Source organism: Lygodium microphyllum, chromosome 20 (genome assembly GCF_053477565.2).
Source record: "Lygodium microphyllum isolate KBCC chromosome 20, Lygodium_microphyllum_v1.1.10, whole genome shotgun sequence".
NCBI lineage: Eukaryota > Viridiplantae > Streptophyta > Polypodiopsida > Schizaeales > Lygodiaceae > Lygodium > Lygodium microphyllum.
Genome location: NC_141154.1, coordinates 97,910,004 through 97,934,136, shown reverse-complemented (window position 1 = coordinate 97,934,136; position 24,133 = coordinate 97,910,004).

Sequence of the window (24,133 nt, the reverse complement as noted above, 5' to 3'; positions counted from 1 at the left end):
GGATGCACGTCTTGGCAACCATTGACCTACTGTTCTCAGATGAGGAAGAGATATATAGGCAAGCTGCTAAATCCCCAAGCATGCCAGCAAGGGAGCCCATCGTCCCACTCTGCATGATGGCAAGAAGCTCACGTAACCTAGGGAAACCAGTATCGTTCCATATCCCCACCAACAAGCTCGAGCTTCAAGAAATCATAGAGTACCTGACCGATAAACTAAAGGGCAACATGGCTGCCAATCTAAAACCCCTAATGATCTTTTGGCTAAGCATGAGTGGAAATGGACCAAAATTCACGATATGAACCTATTATACGATTGGGCTTTAGTCATTGACAAAAAGGAGATTGGAGAGGAAAGCCTCGGGGATGACGATCAGTCAGAGGGGCAAGACTCTGATGATGAGGAGTACGAGGACTACCACTCTATTCGAGACGAGAGTGAAGAAGAGTTAGACACGATAGAATATGACACTGAAGGGAGAATGATCAAATAGATCAAGGCAGACTCTAGGCATAGAAGGGAAAGGGCAGGCTAGAATGAAAGAGGAGTCATGCAGATGGAGTGCGATAGATCCTGGTTGGAGCACATAGGAGCCATGGATTACGAGCAAGCAGGAGTGGCGCAACCATTGGTAGTTCCAGTGCTTAAGATGGATACACCTACTGAATTACAACCCCCTAGCAAAACTCCTTCCTCAAGCGAGGGATGTGAGTTTAACTCGGAGTCAGAAGTCAGTATGGAGAGTGATCCCGAAATACCCCAACCCTCTAAGGTCAGACGCACCAAAGGGGACTTGCCAGTCCACCTAAGGCGCAGATGGATAAAGGAGGAGGCCAGGAAGCGAACTAAGGACTCAGAAGCAAAGAGGCAAAAGAAGCCGTAGGATCTCCCCAAATGCTTCACAAAGTTTAAGAAGGGTGATCAAGTGGTGATTTTGCTATTAGGAGCAAAGAGACAAGGGCAAACCAGTGAGCCAATTGAGGGACCCGCCAAGGTCAAGGAAGTCAACTTGGCAGGGGGAAGGCGAGCGAACTGTGCTCATTGCTGACAGCTTGACCAAGGATGAGGAGGCTAAACTTGTTGCTCTCCTAGGAGAGTATGTCGACGTGTTTGCGTAGTCCTTGGAGGAACTTAAAGGAGTCGATCCTAGGGTTGTGACCCATAATATCCCAATGGTTCTAGATGTGGTGCCAACAAAGCAACGACCTTACCCTATGAATCCCAAACATGCCTATGTAGTGAAGGAGGAAATCGATAAGCTCCTGAAGGCGGGATTTATATATAAGATTGAGCAAACGGATTGGGTATCACCTGTAGTAGTTGTTATGAAAAAGAATGGTAAAATTTGAGTGTGCGTGAATTACAAGAAAGTTAATGCCACTACGAAGAGGGACAACTACCCCTTACCGTATACCGAGCACATGCTAGAGAGGGTAGTAGGCAAAGAAGCCTATAGCTTCCTAGATGGCTTCTCTGGCTATAATCAAGTGCAAGTGCACCCTGACGACAAGCACAAGACTGCCTTCGCCACAGAGTGGGGTGTATTCGCCTACATCGTTATGTTCTTTGGGCTAATGAATGTGCCTGTGACCTTTCAACGATTAATGTGCACCATCTTCAAGGATCTGCTTAAACGCGAGCTAGAGGTGTTCGTAGAAGCCTTATGCGTACACTTCGAAAATTTGAGAGCTATCTTTGAATGGTGTTGGTTATACAACCTCTTGTTGAACCCCTTAAAGTGCCAGTTCTGGGTGAAGCACGGATGTATCCTAGGGCATGTAGTGTCAAGAAACGACATTGCGACTAACTTCTCAAAAGTCAAGGTCATTGTCGACCTACCACCACCCATTAACTACAAGGGCATTCAATGTTTCTTAGGCCATATGGGATACTAGCGATGCTTTGTACTGAATTACACATTGATTGCTAGACCATTGTACAAGCTGCTGATCGTATTCAAGTGGACTGAGAAATGTTAGCGTGCATATAAAGAGTTGAAGAAGGCGCTCACCACTGCACCAATCTTATGAGCCCTAGACTAGAGCATAATGTTTCATGTACACATAGATGCCTCTAAGTTTGCTATTGGAGTTGTTCTATGCCAGCCTGGTGAGCATAACCTAGATTACCTCATGAGTTTTGCCAACAGATAGCTCACTGAAACGGAGATAAACTATTCCACTATAGAAAGGGAAGGGTTAGCCATGGTGTTTGCTGTAAAGAAATTTAGGCATTATCTATTGGCCACCCCCTTCATCTTTTTTGTTGACCATCAAGCCTTGCTTTATCTCGTGAACAAGCCATGCACTACAGGTCGCATAGCTAGATGGTTACTTCTCTTGTTGGAATTCGATTTCTTTATGGTTGTACATAAGGGAAAGTAGTACTACATGGCTGATCACATGTCCCGCATATCCACAAGAGAAACTGTTGGACAAGGCATACCTGATGACCTACCGGACACTCATCTCTTTGGCCTATCTAGCAAAAGAGACTTGTTTAGAGCCGATCTAATGCCATATTAGGCCGATGATGTAGTTCAAGTGCTAGAGAACTATCTACCTGAGAGACCTATTGAGAAAGCTAGGCTAAGGAGACTTATCTTAAAGATCCAGCCATACCAACTGATCGTTGGCCAACTCTATAGGCTAGGACAATACAATTTGTTGCATAGATGTGTGTGTGAGCACGAGATGCACGATGTATTGAGAGAAGCGCATGGTGGAATAGCTGGAGGAAACTTTAGTGGGGATACAACAGCCCGTAAGGTGCTACAATCCCAACTATGGTGGCCCACCCTATTCCATGATGCTGCTAAATTTGTAAAATATTGCAATGAGTGCCAGAGGACTAAGGTGCCTATGCACAAGGATAAGATGGAGTTGACCCTAGTAATAGCACGACAGCCCTTTGAAAAATGGGGCATTGACTTCATTGGACCTATCAGTCCTATGGCACAGTACTCCCATGCACGCTACATCATTGTGGCAACTGATTACCTGACAAAGTGGGCAGAGGCAAGAGCCACTAGAAATAACGACGCTAGAACCACTGCAAAGTTCTTGTGGGAGTAGGTCCTTTCACGTTTTGGTTGTCCAATTGAACTAGTAAGTGATCAGGGCATGCACTTTATTAATGAAGTGATATCCCACCTGCTCTCGACCTTCCTAATCATTCATAGAAGGTCCTCACCCTACTACCCTCAAGCAAATGGCCAAGTAGAATCCACGAATAAAATCCTAGTCAACGTGCTTACGAAGGTGGTATCCACATCATGAAGAGATTGGGATAACAAATTAATGGCGGCCTTGTGGGCCTATCGTACAGCTTATAAGATGGCTGTAGGACAGACACCCTTTAGGCTGACTTATGGAACAGAGGCCATTCTACCCTTAGAGTTCTTTGTCCCTAGCTTAAGGATAGCAGCCCAAGAGCATTGGGAGGGAAGAGAGGCTTGGACCAACCACTTAGTGGAGTTATAGCGTCTCACGGAGACTCAACTGTTAGCCATCCACGCTCTGATTTGTGAGAAGGCACGAAGAAAGATGTGGTTTGACAAGCATGTCAAACAGCGCAACTTTGATCAGGGGGACCTCGTTCTACTATACTCTGTGAAGGGTCACAAACAGAAAATGAAATTTCGAGGACTAGGACCTTTCTGAGTACGTACAATTAGTAGAACAAGCAATGTTGAATTGGAGACGCTTGAAGGTGAAGGAATAGGCTTTTTCAATGGCAATCGCATGAAAAAGTACTATCCTCCTTCCTATCCATTGCATGAGCCACCTATGCTTGAAGCCCCTGTCAATGTCTGCGTGGTCACTATTACCTAACTGACAGATCAAGATGAAGAAGCAGTGGCGCCCGCCTACCTACAAATCATGGTCACTGCAGAACGGACGTATTCTTTTGATCCCTTGATTGACGAAGGTGCCGACTATAATATCTTGACGCATGACCATTGGACATGCATTGGTCAACCTAAATTATAGCCCACAAATGCTAAACTCGGCCCATTTGGGGGCAACACTTACTCCCTCTTAGGAAAATGCAAAGTGGCTGTCTCTATCGAGCCTGAAAGTATACCAGTCTTCTTTTATGTGTTGCCAAACACTAAAGGGGCTGGTAATAAGTCACTACTAGGTTGCACTTTTAAAAAGCAGACGAACTGCAATGTGGACTATAACCTAGATTGCATCCATCTTGCTATAGGCAATGTGCGCATAGTGACTACTTTCAGCAAGGGTTATCTTGATCCTTCTACAATTGCAAAGCCACCGATAGAGACCCCTACGACCATGCCTATGACCAAGCCTAGGAAGAAGGGCTGTGATATATCACCCCACGCTCAAACTGCTAGAACCAAGCCCACCAAGGCCATTCACAAGGCCAAGGAGTCCATGCTCATATGGGTGTCAAAATGACAAGGGCCACCTTGTAAACCGCAGAAATGTGCTTCTAAAAGCAAAAACTATCAGTCACAACCTAAGAGGCAGCTCAAACACTATCGACATAGGCGCACGATCATGCCGCGATGGATCCCCAAAGATCTCTTGCGAGCACAAGGATACTATGAGGGAAACCCCTCGATATGGGTGCCTAAGAGTAGACATTCAAGAGGCTCAACTCTAAGCAACCTCACTCCAGCTAGAGAGGCTTGCACATACGAAGCCCAGGCTGCAAAGCAAGCTGGACTAGCACCAGTTGTGATTAATGAATCCCAACTCATTTATCGTCTAAAGCTAGATATCCCAGAATTATCCAAGTCAGAGGAGTTGAGCACCCCCATGCCGGCTCATGTAGAATGCAACACACCTCCTATGCCACTGGAGCGCCCTGCAGCATCTCAAAGTGCTTCTAAGTGCAAAGTCCCATCTGTGACGCCATCAATGGAGTCACCACTGTCCAGCCCAATTGCACCATCACCACCAGCAGGTCTTAGGCCTTCGTATGAAAGACGATCTTTCCTTTCAATGGCCAAGGATCTTGTTGAGACCTCGAGAGATGACATAGTGACATGCATCAAGGAGTTAGATAACACCTTCACCACATTCGCTAGGAGCTATGAGAGGCTTGACCTAGGACTTCTCGATGAACCCCTTGCTTCTGATGTTTGTGCGTTGCCATGCACTTGGGAAGACTATGAATTTAAGATCGTCAAATTCCCCAAAATTTCTATCGAATTAATCGCTAATGGAGAAATCTCAAAGGAGCAAGCCATTCTCAGAAGACTAATTACCTCGTACCGCAAGCATGCTCGCTCTACACCTGAACAAGAACTAGAGGAGCTCACGTAGCTTGCCAGCTCTGATTCTTCGTTCTTACAACTGTGGTATGCCTTGTGACTCCAATGGGAGAAAAAAGGCTACCGCATCATGACTAATGCCAAGCAAAGAAGGGCAATCAAAACAATTGAACACGACCCTACTTATGTGGCGCCTCTTTTGTTTAGGGTTTTGGCCATTACACGCAACATACACTTAGATGACCATGTGTTAGCCCACCCTTACATTGACCAATTCCTTACGGAAGAGGAACTGCACGTTGCTAGCTACCTAAACTCCAAGGACATCTTTCATGATGTCTTGACCTATATCACCCAAGCTTCCATACGACCATGTGAACTTGATCGTCATGCCCAGCTTGAATATAAACCTAACCTCTATACTTGGCTGTTGGCCAAGTGACTCGCCCCACAAAGTCCATGTGAGTCCTCTTCTTCCCTTGCTAATCCGGGGGGGGGGGGGGGGGAGCAAAGTGAGAGCCAAGTGATGTAGCAAGGTGTAGTGATGGATGAAAATGATCAACTGAATTTAAATAGGAAAGAATGCAAGGAGAAAATAGATGTTGCTTTTGAATTATTTCCAAGTTTCATACCTTTGAAGCAGCACGACAAATTGTCACACGCATTCTTTCTTGGGTTTTTGTTAGTGATGAGTCAATTCATAATGCTAATATTGGCATGGTGTAATGACAGGCACCTACCATGGTAGGACAAGAAAAGGGGGGTAAACTTCCATTCACTGAAGAGGAGCTGACGAAGTACAAGATCAGTGTTGAGACAAGTGGATTTAGCCAGTTCACGTTCAAACATACCCTGAATTTAGACGATGCCATCCTGGAAGAGCCGGTAGTGAAGGAGTTGGTGGATAAATGCAACCTCCGAAAGTATGTGGAAAAGGTCGGACAAGCTGTAGATTACAACATGTGCACTAACTTTTTAAGGAGCTTTGATGAAGATAGGAGCTGTAACACGATCACAGTAAGGACTGGTGACCAAGAAAGAAGGGTGCAAGTGCCCCTTAATGCAACTATCATCGAGAAAGCCCTGGGGCTTGTATCCAAGAAGGAGAGGCACCCAAGAAGAGATGTATATACCATGATGGGAGTCAAAAAAGATGACATGCACACATTGGATGGAATCAATTTGGCTGATATTCCAGACCCCACAACAAAGATGCAAGCTAAAATGGTCCATGCCCTTTTCTCAGGACAGAGATACAATGCTTTAATGAACAAAATCGGGGTGCCATTACTAGAGAGCATCACTGCAGGAATTCCATAGGAGGTGGATTGGAACGGTTTTGTGCAGAAAACTATCAAGAGTTCAACCGCGCTCCTGGCTCCAGCCGCAGCACTAGCTGATGGGGAGTCTCCTACTTCTACTGCACGATCCGTAAAGAAAAAGCCTGCTGTGAAAGCCTCCACAATCAGATATGGCGATGGTCCTGACGGCAATCATCCATGAGGCTATCAAGGATGCTGGTGTAGATAAAGAGCAAGCTATGCATCAAAGCTCACCTCATCGTGAGGAAGAAGGCTCGAGTGAAAGGATAATAAGCGGCAAAGGAGAGCCAAAGGTACCACCTACTCAAGCAGCTAAACCACTGGAGCAAAAGAAGAGTGACAAGAGCCAGAAGGAGAAGAAAGAAAGACTGAGCAAAGAAGAGCAAGCCGAGATGAAGAGGGCTCAAAGAGAGTCAAGAAGGGTAGAGGAGGAACGAAGGAAAAAAGAAGATAAAGAACTCAAAAAATTTAGAGAAGAATCAAAGAGGGCAGAAGAAGAGAGGCAAAGAAGGGCAGAGGAGGAAGCCGAAGAACTAAGAATGAAAGAATTTGCTGAGTTGGCAGAGGCCACTCATAGATCTGTCGAAGAAACCCATGGGGGAGGAGAGATCCATCCTTTGAGTCCCCGCCATGAAGCTGAAGCAAGTGGCAGTGTGGAAATGGCCCCAATAGTTGTAGGCAAGGGCAAGTCCCTGTTGCACCCCCTGCCTTCCTCCTTTGTGCCAGTACCAACCGACACTACAACCACAACCACCCCGCAACCCACACCCTCTCTAGACATGGCCCAATTGATGAACATGATGTAGCTACTTGTCAGTAAAGTGGCTGAAATTGTACCAAAAGCCGGAGCAAAAAGGCCCGCTACCGCAGATTTTGAGTCTAGGCAAGATCCAAAATGATAGGAACTAGAGGCATCAACCACTACAGCCCCTACTCCCATGCCATCTGGTGCCAATTATGATGCTTATGTGGCTGAGCTTCTAGCACAATTGGACAAGGCAAAAGAAGAAAAGAAGATAGCCTTGGTGGAGTTAGAGAAAGAAAAGGAAACTTCAGCAGCCTTAAGGCTAGAAGTTTCAAAGCAAGGAGCTGACCGAAGAAGGGAAGTGAAAACTCTACAAGATCAGTTAGAAGCAAAGACCAAGGAAGCCCAAGACAATGAGAGCCACCTAAGACAAAGGCTAGAAGATAAAGAACAAAACCTGGTGGCAAAACAACAAAGCTTGAAGTTACTAGTGCAGTAGTACACTGACTTGCAACAAAGAACTGCCAAACTGGAAAGGTACAGACAGATAGAAGCTCAAGACCATGAGCCAAGTGAGCAACAAGAAGATGCCATAGCTTTCCGGCTATGGTATGAACTTGAAGAACAAGACAGATTGGAGAGGGAAATATAGTTCCTAGAACAGGAAAGGCCGGGAGTTCCCGTAGCAGAATCACAAAGGCTACAGAATGAGGCACAACGACTACAAGATGCATTGGAGATTACCAAGGGAGACACAGAGACCCTCATGGCCATGGCCTTCACCCAAAGAAGATTGCACTTCGCAGAGATCCAAACTCACGAGCAGCTTGTGCAAGAAAAGTCAGAGCTATTTGCTGAGGCAGAAAAAAGATTCAGCATTGCAAATCAGGCAAAAGAAATTGCTGAAGAACAGCTGACTCAAAAATCTAGGGAAAGGAACAAACTCTGGTTCTTAACGAATGAGCAACAGCAAGTGACAACCTTGGCAAGTGAGCTGGAGGAGGGAAGAAAGAAGATGGATGAGAGAGCCAGTGAGTGGGAAAGAAACAATTTCGAAAGAGTTAGGGATTTAACAGAATGCTTGGCAGCGGCTGAGTGCGAGAGAGTGCTTGTGGAGTCTAAGGCAGAAGCTATTGATGTATGTGCCAACACACAAAGGCAAGCCTTCCTCAGCATAGTACTACATGTCAACCAGGCAGAGGGCAATGATTCAGTGGAGAAGGTAAGAAGGAAGCTAGAACTGACCACCCGAGCACTAAAGTATGGCCTTCAAGAACGGGAGCTTCCAACATGCACAGGAATCATAAAAGAGCAGCAATTTCACTACCTACGCCGTGTCGGTCTCTCCACTATTGAGCTTAAGGAACTTGGGTTTGAAGAGCATGAGCAGCCACCACCACCACCACAAGCGGTTCCATCAGTTGTCGAGCAGAATGTCAAAGAGGGTCCGGACTTTGAGCAGGATACTGAAGAAGAGCAACAAAGAATGACCAGTCCGCCTCTACCAGACCTCCCGCCACACCTGAAGAGCCTGAAGATGCCCATATGTCCGAGTGCATTGTGGCACCCAGAAGAAGAAGACAAGAACTAGCAGAGGAAGCCCAATGCAGAGCACGATCACCGCTAAGACAATTCCCTGAAGAGCCTGTGCCACTACAAGGGGATCCCCATCCTATCGATTGGTCACATGAATTGGTCATATGGCGTCAACGAGAGTTCCAAACGAGGCCATTTGAACTTTCATTTGCTTATCCATGCTCTCTGGACCGTGCTTTGCCTCTAGGTATTCTAGCCAAGATCAAGGATCTAGCTAATGATCTTGCAAACAGGTGGATAGAGGAAAGAGGTCTCATAATGTAGAGTCAAAGTGTACCATCCTTCTTCTTTTGGAACAAAACTTGAGCTCCCCTAGGAGAACTACTGGGGCATATGTACCCTTGGTCTAGTAGCTGTTTGAATTGTTCCTTTAACTCAATGGCTTCAGGAATGGACATCATGTAGGGCCTTTTCGCACAATTGGAGCAACTCCTGGGATTAGCTTAATCTCATGATCCACTTCCCTAGGCAGTGGTAATTTAGTCAATTCTTTTGGGAATACATCCTCATATTCCTTTAGCCATGATGGTTCTTCATTGTTGTCCTCTGCATGATCTAGTTTGTTTATCTTGATCAGGTAGACGGGTAACTAACCCCTTCCTTATTCCTTGAACTATTCGCAATGCCTTAGCTAGCTAGATTTTTGGTTTCCCTTCTTCTCATTGTGTTGTGACTAGCTCACCCTTAGGATTCCAAAAGGAGACTTGACCCTTTCCATAATGAATGTGAGCATCATTGGGGATTAGCCAATCCATCCCGAGTAGACATTCATGGATACCTAGATTCATTACTCTAAACTTAACAATTGTGGACTTGTTTCCGAGTAGGAATTCCACCTTAGCAGTTTGTCTAGTGCAAGTGATTTCTCACCCATTTTTCTAGTGCAAGTGATTTCGGAGTAGGAATTCCACCTTAGCAGTTTGTCTAGTGCAAGTGATTTCTCACCCATTTGCTAGTTCGACAAGCAAAGTGGGTGCAACTACAGTGGCTATCCCTAACCTTCTTGCACAAGTTGGTGAAATGAAAGAATGAGTGCTGCCACAGTCAATCAAGGTTTTGAATTCCTTACCCTAGAAGTCTAATAATGTTTGAATCACCGAGAATTGGCGATTCGGCCCCTTCTTATGGAGAGCGGCATGAATGGTTGCCCTTTCAATCTTAGATTCCATGCACGGATATTTCTCTTTATCTAATCCTTTAGTGATAATATTGGAATTTTTAGCCCTTCCCAATGCTGCATGACCGCGGCCACCGGTAGCCTTGGCTTGGCCTCTAAATTTCCATTGGCGGCGATCCCTGCCAAGCTTGGGACATTCCCTTTTAAAGTGCCCCGGTTCATTGCAGTGGAAAGAATGCAGGTTTTGATCACTTCTTTGAGTGGGGACAAAGTCATTGATTGCATTTACTCTTGGCTTCTTCCATTGACCTTGACCCTGTCATTGCGCCCTTTTAATTTGAGCTCTCATCGTCCTAGAATTTTGGTCTCTGTAAGCCCAAGGTCTAGTGGACTTCTTGGGCAGTAGATCCTGCTCTTATCAATGCATCTTGCAAATTCGAAGGACGCATTGATTCCAATTGAGTGTTTATTTTGGCGGATTTGAGCAAGAAACTCAAACATCAAATACTTTGGGAAGCACATGACTCCCCCTTTTCAGGCGATCTCAGATATGTCAAGACCCTCAACACGGTCAAAAAGAGCAAGCCAATTTAGAAATGTTAACACCACCACAGACAAGTGCAAGCACTTGGAGAGATGTAGGAGCAACATATGTAGGATCATGCATTGAAGTCCAAAGTGCCTTTCTTTGCTTAGCAATAGTCATTAGGCGGCTACCATATCATGCAACTAACCCTTGACTAGAATATCATTTCCATTCAAACTCACTTTGTCCTTTTCCTTTCTTGGCCAATGTTGTAACATCTTCCCAACTTGTTGTGTGATTCCCAGTGTAGAACACAAAAATTAAGTGATGTTTCTCCTATTCTACCTTAGTCATTTTCTTTATAACTTCTTCCACAACTGTTGGGTAATCCAACAAATTTGTGATTGCTCTAACCATGTTAAAAGGCTTTTCTAAGAGCCCCTAATGCTCAGCAATCTAAATTCCAAGGTTGGCGTGACAATATGCATGAGGAAGTGAAGTCAAGAGTGTTTCATCTAGTTCCTAAGAACTCATAACTTCTGATTGATCTCTGTGTTGCCCCCTCTTTTCTAACATCTCCATGATCAATCATTTAGCTAGTTTCAAGCATATTGGAGCTTTTGGTCGAGAAGAACATGACTTGTGAATCAATGGATTCATTATGCTCTCTGCACTAGATTCTATATCCTTGTGTGAGACTGAAGTACTAGAGGCTTATTCTTCAAGTGAAGTGACAATCTTGATCACATCCAAGGGCTATGATTTTAGGGGTTCCATCTCAAAATTGGAATTACTAACTTCCAATTCAATGGAGTGGTCAATCATGATAATCAAAGATGACTATGCACTTGGATCCTCGGACTGAGTGGGAGTATTCATGGTCTTGGTAGTTCTAGATTTGTTTGTGACAACACTTGTAGAGGGAGGTCATCACTCTGTTAATGTTTTTGTAGGTGTCCCTTGTGGATCCTTTTCCTTAGATTGAGCAACTACACTAGGCTGTTGTTGCCAGATTTTTTGTTTCGGTTTGGGTGACAAAGGTTCTTGGTTTTGATGAGACTTTGGTTGTTTTAAAGAACCAGCAAAAACCTGGGGTTGTTGCTTATCAACACTTGAGGGCTTTATTTTATCTATCCTTGGACTTTCCGTTTCAACTATAGCAGCCTCACATGGAAGTGACTACTTTGGCTCTAGCATTTCTTCCTTGCTCGATGTATTTTTAGACACTACCAATTCCTTGTGTGGATTAGCAGCAACTTTAAGTGACTGCTATCTTGGAATTGTGGGCTCAAGTATCACAAGAACTAGCTCATAAGTCACTAACTTATCTGATGTTGTCTCCTCAAGTATCTTGGTCCATGACCTAGGTCTATGTATGGGTCTCTTCTTCTTTCTATTGGATTTGGATGGGACTTGGTTGGTGGTCACTAGAGGTGGCTCTGCTGGTGGTTTTGGTAACCTAATCTTACAATTCCTTGCATAAAACCCTTGATTATGGAGCAATTCTTTGGCCATCCATTGTGGCCTGGTGTTAGCCCTCCATTGATGCTTTTGATTACTTGCCCTAAATCTCTTCCTCCTTCTAGATGCAATTCTAAATCTCTTCCTCCTTCTAGATGCAATTCTATTCCCAATAGCTTGAAAAGTTGTGGTGGTGTTTCTAGTAGATGTGGTCTTTCCTTTGTATTGAGGAGGGTTCCTACTAAGCGGTTCTCTCTTGTTCTCATGTGCCTTTAGTAGTTCATTAAGGACTCTTTGGCTGTCCTCTCTAGGCATTTGATCTGACTCTAAGACAAGCTTCTTTCCCTTCTCTAGAGAAAAGACAAGGTTCCCTTTATTGAAAGTAGTGACTATCTCCACGTCTGGTAAGCTTAGGTGTGTATGGTGTGCTTCATAGTCCACAATGCATGTGGTTACATGCTTGAAAGGTCTTCCAAGCAAAACTTCCTTTCTCATATCTTATCGATTTGGAAGCACATAAAACACTATGGGTATGCTTTCAATCTCAACAGTCAAGAATTTTGCATCATCCTAAGAGGGAATACGCTAATCCTCCATATGGCTTGATAGCTGCATTGGTTGAGACAGTTCAAGTTGTCTAGTGATCTCAGTCCTCCATACCTCATAGGTCAAGTTGTTGTAATCTGAACCTTTTGGATATTAGGCATGGTAGACCTAGTTAGGGTACTACATGAAACCTTACGTGTTGGATAGTCATGATACATGTGAGTGATGATGCACTCAATGCATCCTTGGAAATTTATCTATCACCATCCAGTCTACTAGTTATGGCCTAGGTTCTTATGTTGCTAGCTCTAGCAATATGTGAATGGATAGATGGATGGGAATGTTCACTCATTTGTGTTGACTCATCAAGTTTTAGGACTTCAAGACCTAAGGTCAGGTCCACTATGAGGCACATCAATAGAGTGTAAGGCTCTTAATAGCCAAATGACAAACTTTGCAACTCTTCTTGCAATAGTATTGTGTGGTTCTTGTTTGGTGTGGATGTTCTTGTTCAACTCTCTAGGCTTGTCAGTTCTTCTTGGATTTTGCAACTTCGTTTCTTAGAGTTCCTATCCTTCAAATTTTTCTCTTGTTGGTCAATTGTTCTTTTGATCTTTAACTAAGTGCAAGTGGTGAAATTATGGCTCAATGGTTAGCTTCTCCTCTCAAGTGCTGCGGTCTTGGCACATTCTTTGAATGGGGTTCAAAATGGTTCAAAGGGATCTTAGGACTTATGGCAGCTTGGTCGACAATATTTTACTCATCGGGCCCTTGTAATGATTGGATTGGAGCACATGATTAGGGAAACTTGGTTGATGATTTCCCCCCTAATAACTTACAGCATGTCCTATATGTAAATGTAAAAGTGACTGTTGTGGTTGTACACTATGATTCTAAATGACCTAAGGTAATGTCAGCCTAGTATGTGTTGTCGAGGTTGCCTCGGTGCTATGTGCAATGTGTGCCAGGTCCTTGCAATATGACGAGGTGGCTACTTAGTTTAACAAGCTTCTTGTTGAGTTCTTAACTCATTAAGATATTCAGTTCAAATTCTTGACTTCAAAACCTACAAGTTATCAAGTCACTTTACAACACTTTCATTCAAAAACTCGCAAGAGTGAGGTGTGCAAAATTAGGCTTTCTTCCTTTCCAATGCAATGTGCATGGGTGCAAGCAATTCCTCAAAATATCACAGCCATGTCATGTTAACAATATGGCAAGTAACAATGGCACTTTGATGCAAATACGTAAAGTAAGAGGTTCAAATTTAGAATGTGAATGAGACAAGTATAAGTGAGCCTTGAGGCACTGTGTGTGTGAGTAGGAGTGTGAGTGAGTGTGTGAGTGATTGGTTAGTGTGAGTGAATGAGGGATAAGTAAGGTGTGAGTGTGAGTGAAGGATAAGTGAGATGTGAGTGTTAGTGAAGGATAAGTGAGATGTGAGTGTTATGGATATGAGTGAGTGAGTATAGGTATGAGCATGAGTGAGTAAGTGTGAATGAGGATGAGTGAGTCAATATGAGTAATGGATGAGTGTGATGAGGGACGAGTATGAGAGAATGAGTGTGATTTGGTATGAGTGAGGGATGAGTATGAGAGAATGAGTGAGCGAGTGTGAGTGAGGGATAAGTGGGTATGTAATGAAGGAGACCTAGGAGAGAGAAGGAGAGAAGGGAAAGACTGCAGAGAGGAGAGAGAAAGGAAAGAAGATGAGGGAAGAAGAGAGAGAAAGACTAGGAGTAGAGAGAGAAAGACAAGAAGAGGAGAGAGAAATGGCTGGCAGCCATGGAAGGACAGGGAAAAAGGTGAAGAAGGTGAAAGGACAAATGTATATTCATCAAATGGTATCTATGCAGTGTCCCTTACACCTTTTATACTTAGGTCAACTTGACCTAAGTATTTCCCCTCCATTACAGGGTAGGCATGAGTGAGTGTTGGGTGTGTTAGTTTGGGTGTAGGTGTGGATATCCATAGGAAGTGTACTAGGTTTGTGGAGGGGCAAGTGGGTAGGGTGTATGATCGAAGTAATGGTACCTCTATCTCTTCTTCTTCTTCTCCTATCTCTTCTTCCTTCACCCCTTTTTTTCTACCTTCTTCTAATAGTTCTTCCACTATTAGATGAACTACAATCTTTCCAAGGAGACACAAAAATTAATAGCATAGACGTAACCTTGCCACACAAGAAATCCAACAAGGAGAGTATGAGTTTGCATTTTGTGTTTGAGATTTGAGTTTTGAGTTTTTTAGTTTGTGTTTTGTGTTTTTTCCTACCCTAGCAATGCCTGTCTCCACAATCTCAATCCAATGAATTGGTTCCTTCTACTTCGGTCTTCGTAACCTAGCTGCATGGATTTTGGAATGCTAGCCACAAATGTGGACGATTGGAATCCCATCTATCCCTTCCACACCCATGCACAAGCCTCATATTCCACCACATGGTAAGAGTGTGAAAATCTCTACGTTAGCACTATCCTAGGTCCCGACAATGGAACCAAAATGTTGAGCCTAATGCACTAACAATCAGGACTTTGGATAGACTTCTATTTTTTTAGAAAAAGCTACAAGTCACTTCAGTGACAATCTCTTACCTTGTCTCTCAGCACTCCACTCTAACTAACCAAGTATCCTCCTCTCTAACCCAAGAAAGTAAGAACACAAGACTAGCATAAGTTGTAGTGAACTCACCTAACTTACCTTCTTGCGTTCGATGACTCCAAGGCTCAAAGATGGTTCCACAACCATGATCAATATGATCTAATGCCATCACTCTTTCGCATCCACTACCAAGCACACCAATGAGTCAAAGAGCTAGTAGAGAATACGAGAAAAGCAAGACAATGGTGAAGAGCTTCGCCTTCCCTCAATCCCTCATTCAACACACCTCTTGCTCTCTCCCTCTTAGTCACTCTCAACACAATGGAAGCAAGATGATAGACTAGAAAGATTGAATAGAAAGCTTGAGTAGTCACACTGATAGAGCTTCCGCCGCATGGATGTGCCAAAAGGGCGAACACAACTCAGACCTCCCACCCTTATATAGACCAAGAATTAGGGTTAGATTAGGGTTTCTACCCCTTTTACATTTAGGGTTTGCATCCCTTTTGCATTTAGGGTTTGAGTCCCTTTTTCATTTAGGGTTTGTGTCCCTTTTGCATTTAGGGTTTGTGCCCTCTATTGGGCATCTTGCCCACTTTGTGGACCCTAGGCCAATCAATCATTATTGCATGCTTCAACCTTAGCCTAATTAGACCAAGCCTGAGATATCCTAATCACAAATACATGTGTGCAACCCATGCAACACTTGTGGATGCGACAAATACAACTGCGGGTGGTGAATACAATATGCACACAAGTGAGCCTAGCTCTCACAAAGTAATACATCCATGATAATGTGATGATATCCATACATACAAATATAATCCATGCGCCCAAAAAATAATTCATTGATGCCTCACTAAAATAATATCCACCAAAAAATAGTAGTCGACACTTTTGCTTTTCCAGTCTTCTTAAAACGCCGTTAACAAGGATGTAGGGGGCATTCAACTGATACGTATTACCCCACTTATAGCAAAAATACTCAAAAGCTTTCTAGAAATATCCCTATTATCTGACCTTAGGCACTTCATCTATACCTGAACTGGTTCTCAAGAAGACCAAGTCAATGCTAAAAAGGTAGACAAGATATCCAATTTTTGCTTAATGGGGTAATCCCAAAACTTTTGAGAGTAATCATCAATGAAGGTGACAAAGTACTTCATACCACCTAGTGATTGCGATAGGGCATGAAACCAATACTTCCGAATGAACAATCGCTAAAGGCTCACCCATGCACTTCATGCCAAACTTCTTATGCATACTATAAGTCTGCCTACCATATAAACAATGATCAAAAGACTCAAAATACTTATAGTCTAGGGGTGAAAGTGTTGAGGTAGCTGCAATGGAGCTTCTATTTAGAGATGCATGTTGAGAGAGAGAGAGGAGATAGAGACACATGATTTGTGGTACTGAAGAGTGTGCCTCAATAATGTTTTAGATAGGTATATGTACTATGTACAGCCTTGCCCTTACGAGCAGACACGAGCACTACCTTTTATCCCAACAACCTCCCCCCTAAAGGCAATGTGCCCAAAGGTAGAGGAAAAGAATCAGTTAAGTCTAAGTATGTACAAAGCTGAAGAGATGATACCTATCCAATCCCAACATCTGCCGCAGCAATGGGCAAACCTCTCAGTTGGAAGACCCTTCATGAGAAGGTCTGCACGGTTATCATCATTGTTAGAAGATAGGCATAGGAACCCACTGTAAGCAAGGGTGCATGAGGGAAGATGGGTGTGAATAGCCTTAGGGGCAGGGGAAACCCTAACCCTAGCTTGGCAGAGGATATATAAATAACCTATGGGTCACTATCAAGTGTGGGAGAGTGTATCCAAGTTGTACTTATAAGCAACTTAGTAAACAAGATATTGTTCTTGTACTTTGAGCTCTCTCCTTCCTCTTGTGCACACATTCCAATGTTCCAACTCTATTTTTTCTCATGGTATCACAGCCTCTTTTGATCCCCTCAGCTTCCTCAAATCTCAGCTCCACAGACTACTCAAGACAATCTCCATCTCTCTCATTTTAGACCTTCAAACTCCATAGCCCGCCAAACCCCCTGACCTTGGAGGAGCTAACATTGGACGTCGGGGTGAGCAGCATTACCAAAAAAATGCAGAACGGCGCAGTTCTGGGCAGGTGGCCAATTCGTACTGAAGCGCGGGCTGTGGAAGATGCATTGAAGGTGGCCACCATAGGGATTTTGTAGCCCCCCTAGTGGGCCATCTACTCCTAAGAGGCTTTAGGAAAATTCCACCTCTGTTGGTTGCTACAAGACAAACCCTAATTGTTAATCACTAGCAGCCATAGCCAGGAGCTTCATCTTCAATTTTTTTTCAATGTTTGGTCATCAACAGTGATTTTGATCATTGAGTTATGAACCTAAGAACTTCATTTTAGAGGTTTCTCTACTTGAAAGGTCATCATCAAGCTCATAAAGACCGACATTTACCATCTCTAGCAACATGAGCTACAAATGAGTGCTTGTAAGCACTAAGGCACATTGCCTAATCGTCATTGCTACTAATACTTACATAATTTGAATGTTTTTCAACAGGAAAATAAAACAACTAAGTACATTGCTTCAAGTTGTAAGGCTATGTGTACAACTATAAACACATAGACCATCATACACTAGAAGTGTATTGCATATCTTGAGTGATTTCTTCTTAAGTATATTGGTCAATGAAATTAGAGGGATGAGTGTCATTGTACTCTCTTCAGAATCATCAGCAACAAGCATTGAAATCATAGATCGTCCTTGTCCAACACAAGGGTCATCCATTGAGCCATACCACAAGGAGGAGCCGGAAGTCCCAACCAGTCTAAGCTCAAATCATTGAAGCCTAAAAAGACCATTAAACCTCAAAATAAGATTGCTCCTAAGAAAGGACCTTTGAAATATTACATATGTATGATTTTTAACCTTTCTCCTCATTACAACTTTGAATTGCTTCCGCATTTAGTGGCAAACTTGTAAGGGACTAGACACTGCCCTTGTTCTAGCAAGTGGTGAGACCTTCCCAATGGCCACAACATATGTTGATGTCCGTCCTCAAATTCAAAAATTTGATGGCAAAGATTTCCACCCATGGCAGGTACTTATCAAGTATAAGATGATGGAGAGAGGGTATTGGCCTCTCATTCAAGGCACTAGAGATGTTAACTCTGCAAATCTAGTTGATATAGAGGATGACCAACATGCCTAGGCAATCATTATGTTACATTTAGATGAGTCATTGATTCATCATGTTGATCAACTAAATACTGCCAAAGAAAAATGGGATGAGCTTGAAAAGCTCTATGGAGCCATTGGTAAAAATACTACAATCTTCTTTAAATTTGAATTCTTTAGCTTGGAATATCAATCAGGAGAAGACTTGGAAAAATTCATCTCTCACATGAAGGGACTTATGGCATAGCTTGCCTCAGTAACATGAAGAAGATGTTATTGCTATTCTCCTAAAAGCTGTAAAATACGTGTTTCCTACTCTTATAACCACTCTTACCAACATTCTAGATCCTACATTGGCAAGTACCATCCAATCCTGTTTGGATGAAGAAAAGAGGAACCATAAAGAAGGCAGCAACAGTCAGGCATCTTCAACTTCCCGTGATCAAGTATTGGTACATACACTTCTCACTAGATGTTCTTTCTGTAAGAAAAAAGGACATCTTGTAAACAACTATTGGAAGAAGTATCCTGAGAAAATGAAATGTAACAAATGCAAGAAGACAGGGCATATCACTTGTAAATGCCCCAACACTCCTCATGTACCCAAAGAACTAGTGGCCAATTATGCCTCCAATTCATCTGAAGATTGACTTTTTTGAGTCTTTAAACCATCTACCTAAAAACACTCTTGTAGCCTGATTTATAAAGGCATCTCGATTGTTTAAAAGGGGGGACACCTTACATGCCTTGTAATCCAATGCCACCCTGGCATTGAAGGGAGGGTGTTAGAAGATAGGCACAGGAACCCACTGTAAGCAAGGGTGCATGAGGGCAGATGGGTGTGAATAACCTTAGGAGTAGGGGAAACCCTAACCCTAGCTTGGCAGAGGCTATATAAACAGCCTATGGGTCACTATCAAGTGTGGGAGAGTGTATCCAAGTTGTACTTTGAGCTCTTTCCTTCCTCTTGTGCACACATTCCAATGCTGTGACTCTATTTTTTCTCAATCATTGTGCACCTTGACCAGCTCAATGCTCTTGCTGTCAAGTACCTCTCCGATGAAATGATACTTCACCTATATGTGTTTTGTCTTTGTATGAAAGACAGGGTTCCGTGCTAACATGATAGCACTTTGACTATCACAGTGGAGGACAAGAACCTCAGTAATCCCAAGCTCAGCAACCAAATGTGACAACCATAAGGCCTCTTTGCATGCCTCAGTGGCAACCACATACTTTGCCTCCATAGTAGATAGTGTAACACACTTCTGCATCCTAGATATCCAAGAGACAAATCCCCCTGTGAAGTTAAACACATACCCTATAGTGGACTTCCTATAGTCTGCATGTCCAACATAGTCTACATCCGTAAAGCCAATGACAGATGCCTTCTGCTTACTGATCCGGGTTTTTTACAACCCGGATTACTACCACAAAATTTTGGCCAAAGCCCCTATCAAGAGCCTACCATATCACTCTGGGTTTACTCTTCAAGCACTAGGTATGCTACATTGCTTCTCGATTACGATAACTCTAGCAAATGGGGGGAACGAGTTCTTAGGAGGCATGTCAATGTAAAGGGTAAAAGGGATGGTTATCTTAGTGAAGATGAAAAAGGATTACACCTAGGAGTTGAGTGAATGCATGGATTTTTCAAAGGACTAGCCTCCAACTACACATGGGCCCCGTCTGCATCACTAAGATTTGGAATCTATCACCATCATTAGAGGACACCTCACCCTTGCACACAAGTCAATATCCACATCATGGTGTCATTTGGATCTTGCACAAAAGCTTACAAGCATGGACCCCTTTTGTCACATGCTTATATGTATTTATATACATATGGGATACTAAAGTCAAAGCAGCTTTTGGAAGCCTTTTTTATAATCTCAATAACTCCCAAGAAAAAGCTAATTTCAAGAAAATTCCCGCGAAGGCCGATCGGTTTCGATCTGGTCTACAAAGTTGCAGAAGAAACTTTTTCCAAATTCCTCACGGATTTGAAGTTACGAAGGCGCAGACTGCTGGCTATATGCAATTTTCTTCTCTCTTTCACCACACCAACTTTCCACTCTATCCTTCTTGTAAATATATTATAATAATGTGCTTTGGGCACCCACCTCTTGTAATCTAGCTCCATTTCTCTATTTTGTCTACCACCACCCTTGGCTTCTTGCATGGTGACCAAGGTGGGGACTTGTCCCATCCACTACTCTCCATATTTTCAAAGATGCCATACATCATCTAGGATTATGTTAATCAAGAAGATTAGCTTAATCTAATCCCTCATGAAGGCTATATAAAGAGCCCATGGAGAATGAAGAAAAAAGGGGAGAGGGAGAATGACAAGTCCATGAGAGCATTCTAGAATACCCTCATCTCTTTGAGGGAAGCTATGAGTGAGTTCTTTTATTATGTAGCATAATGGCAAGCTTCTTCTACCTCTTCTCCTATTATCTCCCTCTCTTCTCATCTTCTCATTCCATGTAGCATAATGGCAAGCTTCTTCTATCTCTTCTCCTCTTGTCTCCCTCTCCTCTCATCTCTCTCTCTTATATTCCAATATGGTGTCTAGTACATGTATTCTCTCTTGTAAATTTGTGTCTTGGTTCTCTTGATTCTCTTTGAGAAAAGAGAGGGAGCAGAGGGACAATGACAAGTCCATGAGAGCATTCTAGAATACCCTCATCTCTTTGAGGGAAGCTATGAGTGAGTTCTTTTATTATGTAGCATAAGGCAAGCTTCCTCTACCTCTTCTCCTCTTGTCTCCCTCTCCTCTCATCTCTCTCTCTTATATTTCAATATGGTGTCTAGTACATGTATTCTCTCTTGTAAATTTGTGTCTTGGTTCTCTTGATTCTCTTTGAGAAAAGAGAAGAGGGGAGAATGACAAGTCCATGAGAGCATTCTAGAATACCCTCATCTCTTTGAGGGAAGCTATGAGTGAGTTCTTTTATTATGTAGCATAATGGCAAGCTTCCTCTACCTCTTCTCCTATTATCTCCATCTCTTCTCATCTTCTCATTCCATGTAGCATAACGGCAAGCTTCCTCTACCTCTTCTCCTATTATCTCCCTCTCTTCTCATCTTCTCATTCCATGTAGCATAATGACGAGCTTCTTCTACCTCTTCTCCTCTTGTCTCCCTCTCCTCTCATCTCTCTCTCTTATATTCCAATGTGGTGTCTAGCACATATATTCTCTCTTGTAAATTTGTGTCTTGGCTCTCTTGATTCTCTTTGAACATAGGGATGTCCTAGCCCATCCTCTCTTTGGCTAGGTGGTGCCCCTCTTTAGTTCTCTTAGTGAGGATTGGAGGTTGGATGGGTAAGAGGCAACCCGTTCATCATTTCAGCCCTCATTATTGGTGCCCCCGCTGAGGAGTTCCCAAGCTATGCTCTACAACTTCCATGAAGAAAGAAACATCTAAGGAGTTGTCATCTTCTTCAACGAGTGTTTGTCAAGAAGTCACTAAGGAGGAATCTTCATCAAACCCTATTCAAGGGATTCGGCGCTCAAGAATACCGCAATGGTCTCCAAAAGAAGCTCAAGAGAAGAAGGATCTTTATCGACAAACGGCACGTATGCGGGTAAAGCAAGTTAATTACACGCATCCTTCTTTGCTTCATGAGAAATCTTGCTCTCATCAAGTCTCTACGTCAAGGCATTGTGTTGAGTGCTTGGTGTCTAGTGTAAAGACACTCCCTACGGAGCTTCGTCTTCAAGTAGTGAAGGCGCTTTCAAATTCGGGGATTAACAAGTTTTTGGAGGGTGAGTTACACATCAATGGTGTGCGGTATTGGCGAGAGGCTACATATGGTGATGCGCTTCAACTACTACTAGCAAGAAGACTCAAAGTAATTGAAAAGATAGCTATCGAAGCCTATGAACTTTACAAGGCTGATGATGGTCACACAAAAGCTACGCTAATTAGTGGTGAGCAAATCCTTCGCATCTCTCGAATGGTGAGATCTAAGAGGCCATAGCTTCAACGACACGCTTCATGAAAGTTTGTAGTGTAAATTTGTAGTTAATGCATAAATGACTACTCCTACTTTCTACAACTTTCAATCGGTTCAAAACATTCGGGTGGATGTGTGCATTAGTAGAAAGATACATTTTCAGTAAAGGTTGGTCTTCTATTTTGGAGCTGAGAGGTTGAGAGAGATCTTGTTGTCTCCTGATCCCATAATACTCCCTATTTTGGATTATAACATCTCATTTAATGTGCACATATTCATTCTACTCTAAGTGTATCCCATGAACCATAGGGACTTGTATGGACCTATCCGTCCACTTGCTAGACAAACCGTGCATATAATCGTTAGCACAAAGCTCAGGTTTCAAAATGTTATAAGGGTCTTATTGGGCCCTCGTCGTCTTGCTGAGATTAATGCATCTGTAAATCCATTTATTCTACCCTTAATAAGATATGACTTGGGCCTAGACGTGTTCATCTTTATTTTGTATTGAGCTAGGCCAACATCTTCCTATCATGGCTTTTCCAAGTTTTTTTGGGCACAAAGGGGAGAAAGCTCTAGACTTTTTGGATGACTTAGAAATGGCCTTTCTAGTCACAGGCCGGGATGATGAAGCAACCAAAGTACGTGCCTTTCCTTTAGTTCTAAAGGGTGATGCTCGAGTGTGGTATCAAGCTCTCTCAGAGGCTACAAAGGGTAATTGGGAGAATCTCAAGACCGCATTCATGCACAAGTACCAAGATACAGAGCCACCTGAAGATATTTGGAGACAACTCTTAGATCTTCGCCAAACCATAGCAGGGGAGTACCAAACCTATGAAGGCATGTTTATAAAATTGTGGGATAAATGGACAACATCTTTAGCCGAGGGAGAAAGAGTACCTGATTGCCTTAAGAAAGATTGTTTTCTAGCCGGACTCCATCCTCTACTAAGGGAGAAAGTCAAAGGAAAGTTTCCCACATCATATGAAGAATCAGTCACTTATGCGAGAGAGAAAGATAGAAAATTGAAGTATCAAGCCCAGTTAAAGGGGGGAGTTGAGCCCATACAGGTTTTACCAACCATGCAAAGGCCTAGAGAAATAGCAGAGGCCCCACCTGAACCAGAGATACCACAGCAAGAGCTCCTACAACGCATTACTAATCAACTCGAAAGCCTTTCATTAAATTTGGTGCAAGGAGTGCGGCCCCCTCCTCTCATAAATGAAGGCAATCGAGGTTCAAGAAGACAAGAAAGAGAGTATGTTTGCTATAATTGTGGGGAGACTGGCCATGGTATGTACTTTTGCCCTCATCCCAGGCGTTTTCCAAGAAATGGATTCCAACCAAGAAGGAGGGGACAACAAGTGACACCACCTAGGGAAAGGTTTGTTCCACCGAATCCAAGGTCTCCACCACCGGTTCAAGTTCTCCAGCATCCTCGACCACTTGCAGAGGTGCCGCCCTTGCCTGTCCAACCGCCAGAGAATCATGATGTTAGGATAATTAGTTTAGATGAGAGTGATGTCAAAGGGAAGGCCAAAGTAGTAGAGGTTGAAGCAATGCCGGTGAAGAAAGCCCGGAGAATTGAGAAGATGGAGCCTACACCACCAAAGGAGGTTGAAAATATGGAAGAGGAGGCAGAGTCATCAGTGGCTGCAAAGACACGCACCAGTAAAAAGAGGAGGGCTCGCTCACGCCGACACATTGAGCCAGATGATTTTCCCTTGGGTAAAGGTACTAGAGCTTATGATTTGCTTGCTGATGTGAGGAATCAAGGGCCAAAAATTTCATGGCCACAATTACTACATCTATCTCCAACAGTGCGGCGACAATGG